Here is an 8,835-nt window from a genome sequence, read left to right on the forward strand (position 1 = left end):
TGGTGATTTGTACCAGTGATCACCATTATCACATTCAGCATAAACAATAGTCCTAACGGTGATGGATATATCACACAAACCACTGTTCATCCACTGTAGTATGGTGCCACCCCGTTGTAGGTAGCAAAGATCAAACACAGCGAGCAGGAGCAGGTTTAAAAGCCACTAGTGGTGGGGGGGCAAGTAGTGGGCAGTATATAAATACCCTTGGGCCTGTGGCTAGAGTTCTGTCCATATCCCCCTGTGGTGCAGGAAAGGGCAAAAGTAGATGGGATGTTTAAAAGCCTAGGTACATAAAAGCAACATTGTATTGCCAGGTCTCTAAATGTCATCAATTGTGCTAAATGTGTGTTTACTGTACAGTATCTCTGGCTGCCTATTACGTTTTCCACCTGGGAAACAAACTTGTGTTACTGTGTCTTTTTGAAACCATGGTAGAGAAATGAAATGAGGGCAAATATCTACTTCCAGTCAGACTAAAAGTGGCTGCACAAATGATCCCTCCTACCACACCCCATGATTTCACGCTCTTTAAACCCTGAAATGTGTGTTCAATTAGGAGTTAGTTCAAAAGGATTAACACTATCTAGAATGGCTGACAATATTTAAATCATCCGTTTATCCATGTCTGAGGAGATGTGGCAAAGATGGTTGCAATAAATGTGATTTAATGTCTACAGTATTAAGAGTCTCTCTATCTCTCCGGAATGTTGTCAACTATAAAAGCTTTAATTTTACTATCATATGAGGGATCTAACGCCAATTGGTATTCTTTATTAGGCCCTCTGTTACCGCCAGCCTTTGAAAAACAAATTCCTGGGAATTAAAGAAAAAAGATTAAAATATCATTAGGCGCTGCCTAATTGAAGTAAATTCTGAGCAAACTTGAATTCAATTTCTGCTCATTAAATTGAATGTGCTCTGCCGTTCTCTAATCACAGCTTTGAGCTTACAGATGAGAACAAGGGACTAACTTCAAAATTATTAAATTGAGGGGAGTTTATTTGGCCTTGGTGCGCCAGACTGCTTTGATTCTGGTTCATAGCAGAGGGGTGAGCAGCTGGAGGAGCCATCAAATTGAAACCAAGCCTCCGAAAATTGAAGGAAACGTGAGCATGATAATATTTAATAATTAAACTCTAACAAACAATGGCAGCCGAATGAAGTAATCTGCAAAAGTGTGCAACGTCATTTGCATAATTGACACAGTCCCCCCTTCCCCCTCCTGCAAATGAATGATGAAGACAATAAAAAATGTTGCTAAAATTGGGAACAATAACAGCAAAATTTCATCAAGGCCCCCAAGCTCTGATTAATCTGCTCTTGCAAATCAGTGCAGAGAGAGAGAGAGAGAGAGAGAGAGAAAGAGAGAGAGAGAAAGAGAGAGTGTGTGTGTCTGTGTGAGAGAGAGAGAGAGAGAGAGAGAGAGAGAGAAAGAGAGAGAGTGTGTGTGTCTGTGTGTGTGAGAGAGAGAGAGAGAGAGAGAGAGAGAGAGAGAGAGAGAGAAAGAGAGAGAGTGTGTCTGTCTGTGTGTGTGAGAGAGAGAGATAGAGAGAGAGAGAGGGGGGGGGGTTGGGGGGGCAGGTGATTAACAACAGCAGGGACTGCTACTGCTCTGGACAACCTGGCCTGTTTCTCTCAGCTCGGGGGGGGGGGGGGGGGGGGGGGGCACAGGACAGGAGCACACCCCTTCCCTGCAGCTCGGGGGGGGGGGGGGGGGGACCACAGGACAGGAGCACACCCCTTCCCTGCAGCTCGGGGGGGGGGGGGGGGGGGGGGGGGGGGCACAGGACAGGAGCACACCCCTTCCCTGCAGCTGCTGCAGGCGCTGTCTAGCAGAATCAGCCCCTGAATGAGTGCAACCAAATTTCGTCTGTAATTTGTATTGATGTTAACCCCTACCTGACTGGCTCCCAGAGAGAATCCTCATTAGCCTTTGCCCATTATCCTCACCTCAACAGAGAGGCAGGCTGGATTTTCAGTTTGTGGAATGGCACACATTTTAAGTGAGATCCTGTTCTTCTCATTAGTGATAATCATAACTGCACTCAATGGACTGCCAGAGTCATCGGTGATGCACACCAGTGACGAAGACTTTGGTCTCCAGGACGATGAACACTTTCGTGACAACATCTCTCGTTGACCACACACTGCTTCTCTGAGGGGCCTTTGGGGTTCCACTTTGATCATCAGCGTAGACTAGTAAGTAAAACTTTATTTCTATAGCGCTCTACACAGCACAAGTGACACATATCTATGAGCACACTCTCACTCAGCTCTCAGCGGGAAGGAGAACCAGCCTGGTACAGTACGATACTGTGTATCCAGTGATGCAGTGGTTAAGACAGGAGAAAAGTGTCTTGGCTACACAGACATGGCCTCCTATCCCTGCTATCAGATAAGCATGCGCACTGTGACTCACCGTAGGCCACCCTCTGCATATGACACACTTCTTCACCAGTCGAGCTTTCTCATTACAGGGCTTTCTCTCAATCAACATCTTCCATCTGATCGTTTGGATAATAACAACCTTCATCTTTTAATGTTTACCCAGTCTGAAAAACCAGGCATAATTTAGATTTATACTCTGCCTATTATGCCCCTAATTGCATTTGTATTTAATAGTCAATTAACTTGATTAAATTCATATTTGAAATCTGATCCAACTTTGGTAGAGAGGAGGGGGGAGGAAGTGATTGCTCAGTGGCCTTTTAAGTGAATCAAACGGCAAAGCCGACAAAATGACCCTCAGCCCATCAGAGACAGTGCTGCGCTCTCCTGAAACCACACAACAACAACAACAACAACAACACTGCTTGTGACATGATCCTTTCTGTAAACAACACGAGGTGCCGCCCCGGCTCCCACATTCCAAACACTCTCAGAAACGCCACATTCCTGCTCCTCAAGATTCACTGATGTTGGTTGGTTAGATGTGTTTAAAGTAGTGCTGCTGAAGTTGTTACCACATGTCCATACCAGATGAGCAGCTATTGTCTTACTGGTCTCTAAAACAGTGGTGGAGGAATGTCCTTCACCATCAGGATGTTTCTGTGCCAGGCTGTAACCGTAAACCTACTCTTCACCCAAACACAGATCCAATCAGCACTGCCATGTTGACAGCCAGAACGCCATTAATTCCATCAAACATTCACAATTCATGATCATCCGTAAGTGCCCAAGATCCTCAGAGAATTCTTGTATTACCAAGTCTAGAATGAGTGGTCCCTTCCTGTTCCCCAAACATCCTCAAATATCACCTCTGACTTCGCATTCCCACAACCAACCCCATTGATGGCTCTCTCGCAGATTCTATGCAATTAGTGGCATTAACATACCCAGAGACATTAATTTGATTTTAACCTCCTCTGTCCAATTAACAAAATGTAGGTTGGAAAATAAATGGCAGACGCCTGGGCAAATTAATTATGTGTCCACCAAGCTGTTAGCCTGTGTGCACAGCAATGGGCTGGCACTGGGGGACAGCTCACACTGCCATATGGCCTGTGTGAGAGAGGACATGGTTTGGGGGTGTAGTGGTACACCTCCTACTGTACCATTCTCACAGATATTTATCTCTCGGACCTATTTACACTTAGGATACATGTTTATCTGCTTGACGTACAGTACATTACTGTATACTGTACAGACAAAACCCCATTGAGTATTTACTGCTTTCTCTGTTTGTCAACACTTTCATTTACCAACTTAAAAAAAAAAGTTCTGTCACTTTTAATCATTCTTTAATTAGAGAACCCATATAAATCATAGGTTGGTTTAGGGGTGTATTTCTTGTATTTCTATTTCTGTCTGGCATCTGAAAGCGATAGTCAATCACAAAAGTGTGAATGTGAGATATAATGATGCTCAGACCGATCTCACTGTCAGTGCAACATGGCCACCCAGAGGTTCAGTCAGGACAGTAACATGAGGGTCCAGTTCAACATTCATCTCTCCACACAAGATCATGACATTATAGCAACCTATACAAATACAATAAACTTAGCCCACTTACAATCATAGAAAATACTGTATGTAGGCCGATACTCTGTAGGAAATGCAGCCACAGACAACAGGTTTGGCTATTCCACTGACACGGAGCTGGGTGCTGTTTAGTCACACGTTCTGCTGCTCCAGTCACGGGGCGTGACATTACAAAACCAGGGATGTTCTCATATAAAAGCATGAGCTGGGCAGGAAGGCCACGTATGTCACGCCTCAGGTGGTGTCCCTGTCACAGAGAGTGTCACTGTGTCCCAAACCCAACATCCCCTCTCTCCCCATATAAGGTGTTTGATAAACATGAAACCTGCCATCTGCTCCAGAGCTCAGATTGGATGCAAGATGATCCCCTGGATAGTCTGCATACACAGCGGGCCTACGGCTCCATCCTGAATGAATAAGAAACGTGAACTTTGAACAGTGCATCTTTAAACACACAATTTCACAGGTATAAGACATTATTCCCTGTTCAACGTGCAGATAGTGCTGAAATATATGCATTACTACAGCCAAAACTTTCAGTGAATTAATTCACTTTCACCAAGATGTAGATTTCAAATTCAAGAACCTAAATAAATAGCAGGTGGGAAGGGAAGGATCTGTTTCTCACACCAACAGGTGTGGTTGCTTTGTTCCTGCACACAGTTCACTGTGGTTATGCATGACTGGATTTACTATAGGCCAAATACAGTTCAATTATTAGCTTCCTGGTACTGAAGAGATTAAATGCAGTTTCACATCTTGTTAAATATAACAAACCGCAAATTCCTAGAACAACCATTCTGACTAGTGACATACTAAAATGCTTCCATGTCCAGTATGAGTAGCACAGCCCAGACAAACGGGTTTTCTTGTATTGGTGATTTGAATTTGTGCTGTGTATCCACATGAGCTAGGCTGTATGGCAGGTAAACATTAGACTGAATGCTTTTTGAGGTTCCTGATTTTTTCTGTGAACGAATTTAATCAATTGATGACCATTGTACTAAATATTACATTACAATGGCTGGTGAAGCAAAATTACAAGAATGTTGCTAGTCAAAGACCTATTTGATATACTTTGTCTCCCTCAAGTGGTTGTTAATGATAAGGCAGCACAATTGAGCACATTCTATTACTGTTATGGTTATGAACAACAAAAAAGCCAAAAGGACAAAAATCAGCCGCATGAAGCCAAAAGTCAGGATGTAAAAAATGAGATTAATTTGAAAAGGGAAACATTTTCAAATGAATCTTCACTCTCCCTCTCTCCCCATACCCATCAATGTAACACAATCATACCATCAGGGGGTGCAAATGTTCTATGAAGGTAAATGAGTATTAAGCTGTGGAAAAGGCATCCAACACTGTCCAAAAACTTCTTCTTTTACAAATAAACATGTGGATGTGGATTTAGTTGTTTTGTCTTGCATTAGCCTAACACCACAGGACTGCACACTTGTGAAAGAGGTGGCCATACGATCACTTACAGAAAGCTAATAGGCTTAAAAAGAGACTGAAAAACTTCTCAAATCCATTTGATTCATTTTAAAACTGCAGATGCACAACACGTAAAACCAATGCAGCTAAAAATAGTAGCTCACCTCAAATGACCAACAGTGACTTGACATCTATTTCAGGTGCCAGGTTGCTACTGTAGTTAAATAATTAAAATAGTTATTTAAGCTTGACCAAAATGAAACTAACACATTGCCAGTAAATAACTGCTGTGGATAAGATAAGGTGGAACTATCTTAAATGACTGGCACGTTTGACGACTAAATGAACACAACACACTTTGCTCACTGCAGTCCAAACACACAATAAATACATTTAAAATGAGAATATCTCTAGTGAAGGTGCACTCCTTCACAACACTGCACAACTGTACCACCTGCTGCTCTGCACTTGAACCTCCCTTTGAGAGCATGGAGCAGACAGCTCACACACCCTCCCTGAAGAGGAACCCACCAGCGGGACAGGGAAGTCACTCTGATCCATACGTACTGTAGAGCAGGCTAAGCTATAGAGACCCTATATTATACCTCCATGATAGAGACAGAGCAACACAGGTGTCCCCTCTGGCTGTGATACTGGGAGTGTCATTCTATATGTACACTATTTCGTAACCATTTAAAATACCATAAAGTCTATCAAGTATTATGTAAAGCTCAAAAGTATTATTATTATAAGGCTATTATTATTATTATTATGATGATTTTACAAATAGTACTAATAAAGTAATAATAATTACAATGCCTGTAAAATAGTGAGTAGAAAAAAAGACATGTCTTTTTTGTGTTATCAGCATTGGCCAATAATTTTAAACATGGTATCGGCCCAACATGTCATGGTAGTACATGTAGGCCCTACATCCCTACAACCGGCCAATGTCTGAATCAGTTTCATACATTCTGACGTGCACGCACTTTCAGTTCAGTTCCTCATTGAACGAATGTGAGATTAGTTGGTACAAAGCTACCTGTAGCTGTAAAAACCAGCTAGCCAGCTATATCTTATCCACATTGCAATCTTATTTCTCTACAAACTAAATGGTTTTATTTTATCACCATACTTTTTCGTGCCATTTTGGGCTGAATGTGTGAATATCAGGTAGGCTACTTGCATTCAGCCCTTAACACTCAGTAACTCACTTCAAATCAAACATCAGCACATGCTTTCCTAACCCACGTTAAGGGCTGCTTGCCCAGGGCGGGATTACATTCAATTGTTCCCTTGTGCTGAGCATGGATGTATTAGGGTCAGTAGCATGGATGTATTAGGGTCAGTAGCATGGATGTATTAGGGTCAGTAGCCTGGATGTATTAGGGTCAGTAGCATGGATGTATTAGGGTCAGTAGCATGGATGTATTAGGGTCAGTAGCATGGATGTATTAGGGTCAGTAGCCTGGATGTTTTAGGGTCAGTAGCCTGGATGTATTAGGGTCAGTAGCATGGATGTATTAGGGTCAGTAGCCTGGATGTTTTAGGGTCAGTAGCCTGGATGTATTAGGGTCAGTAGCCTGGATGTATTAGGGTCAGTAGCCTGGATGTATTAGGGTCAGTAGCATGGATGTATTAGGGTCAGTAGCATGGATGTATTAGGGTCAGTAGCCTGGATGTATTAGGGTCAGTAGCATGGATGTATTAGGGTCAGTAGCCTGGATGTTTTAGGGTCAGTAGCCTGGATGTATTAGGGTCAGTAGCCTGGATGTATTAGGGTCAGTAGCATGGATGTATTAGGGTCAGTAGCATGGATGTATTGGTCAGTAGCATGGATGTATTAGGGTCAGTAGCCTGGATGTATTAGGGTCAGTAGCATGGATGTATTAGGGTCAGTAGCATGGATGTATTAGGGTCAGTAGCATGGATGTATTAGGGTCAGTAGCCTGGATGTATTAGGGTCAGTAGCATGGATGTATTAGGGTCAGTAGCATGGATGTATTAGGGTCAGTAGCCTGGATGTATTAGGGTCAGTAGCATGGATGTATTAGGGTCAGTAGCCTGGATGTATTAGGGTCAGTAGCATGGATGTATTAGGGTCAGTAGCCTGGATGTATTAGGGTCAGTAGCATGGATGTATTAGGGTCAGTAGCATGGATGTATTAGGGTCAGTAGCATGGATGTATTAGGGTCAGTAGCATGGATGTATTAGGGTCAGTAGCCTGGATGTATTAGGGTCAGTAGCATGGATGTATTAGGGTCAGTAGCATGGATGTATTAGGGTCAGTAGCCTGGATGTATTAGGGTCAGTAGCATGGATGTATTAGGGTCAGTAGCCTGGATGTATTAGGGTCAGTAGCATGGATGTATTAGGGTCAGTAGCCTGGATGTATTAGGGTCAGTAGCATGGATGTATTAGGGTCAGTAGCCTGGATGTATTAGGGTCAGTAGCCTGGATGTATTAGGGTCAGTAGCCTGGGTGTATTAGGGTCAGTAGCATGGATGTATTAGGGTCAGTAGCATGGATGTATTAGGGTCAGTAGCCTGGATGTATTAGGGTCAGTAGCCTGGATGTATTAGGGTCAGTAGCATGGATGTATTAGGGTCAGTAGCCTGGATGTATTAGGGTCAGTAGCATGGATGTATTAGGGTCAGTAGCATGGATGTATTAGGGTCAGTAGCATGGATGTATTAGGGTCAGTAGCATGGATGTATTAGGGTCAGTAGCCTGGGTGTATTAGGGTCAGTAGCATGGATGTTTTAGGGTCAGTAGCCTGGATGTATTAGGGTCAGTAGCATGGATGTATTAGGGTCAGTAGCATGGATGTATTAGGGTCAGTAGCATGGATGTATTAGGGTCAGTAGCCTGGGTGTATTAGGGTCAGTAGCATGGATGTTTTAGGGTCAGTAGCCTGGATGTATTAGGGTCAGTAGCATGGATGTTTTAGGGTCAGTAGCATGGATGTATTAGGGTCAGTAGCATGGGTGTATTAGGGTCAGTAGCATGGATGTTTTAGGGTCAGTAGCCTGGATGTTTTAGGGTCAGTAGCATGGATGTATTAGGGTCAGTAGCCTGGATGTATTAGGGTCAGTAGCATGGATGTATTAGGGTCAGTAGCATGGATGTATTAGGGTCAGTAGCCTGGATGTATTAGGGTCAGTAGCATGGATGTATTAGGGTCAGTAGCATGGATGTATTAGGGTCAGTAGCCTGGATGTATTAGGGTCAGTAGCATGGATGTATTAGGGTCAGTAGCATGGATGTATTGGGGTCAGTAGCATGGATGTATTAGGGTCAGTAGCATGGATGTATTAGGGTCAGTAGCATGGATGTATTGGTCAGTAGCCTGGATGTATTAGGGTCAGTAGACTGCGCCAACGGTCTGTCTTCTTCCTGTTTACATGGTAGCC

The sequence above is a fragment of the Borostomias antarcticus genome (assembly GCF_949987555.1).
Source record: "Borostomias antarcticus genome assembly, chromosome: 3".
NCBI lineage: Eukaryota > Metazoa > Chordata > Actinopteri > Stomiiformes > Stomiidae > Borostomias > Borostomias antarcticus.